This window comes from Myotis davidii, unplaced genomic scaffold (genome assembly GCF_000327345.1).
Source record: "Myotis davidii unplaced genomic scaffold, ASM32734v1 scaffold93, whole genome shotgun sequence".
Taxonomy (NCBI): domain Eukaryota; kingdom Metazoa; phylum Chordata; class Mammalia; order Chiroptera; family Vespertilionidae; genus Myotis; species Myotis davidii.
The window spans coordinates 4,988,148-4,988,611 of record NW_006292095.1 but is presented as its reverse complement, the minus strand read 5'-3'; positions in this window follow the sequence as shown (position 1 = coordinate 4,988,611).

The window sequence follows — 464 nt, the reverse complement described above, 5'->3', positions numbered from 1 at the left end:
GAGGCCACAGGCTCCGCCCCGCTCCGCCCCGCCCCACCCCGCCCGGGCTCCGGATAAAGGCCGCCGCGCGGGGCTATGTCGTGTCCCCCTCAGCAAGGGCAGGAGAGCGTGAAAGGCAGCGAGGTTGCCAGGTGAGTACGCGACGGCGAGTTGGGGTGGGCGGTGGACCGGTGGACCGCGGGAGGCCCGACTGAGGTGCGGGATGGAGACGGAGGATGGAGATGCCGGGGCAGCGGAGGATGCGATGCCCGAGGCCGGGAATGGAGGTGCTGGGAGGACCCGGCCGGGTGGGGGTGATTTCGGTTCCAGAAAAGTGGCCCTTTGTGTCGACTGTGCCCCAAGTTGCCTTGTTTCCATGGGTGGCCCCCCTCCTCTCGGCGCGGCCGGAGCCGGTCGGAGACCGGTCCCCGAGCTCCAAGGTCCGAGATCTGGGCTGCGGGCGTCGAGGCTCGTGGGGCCGAAGA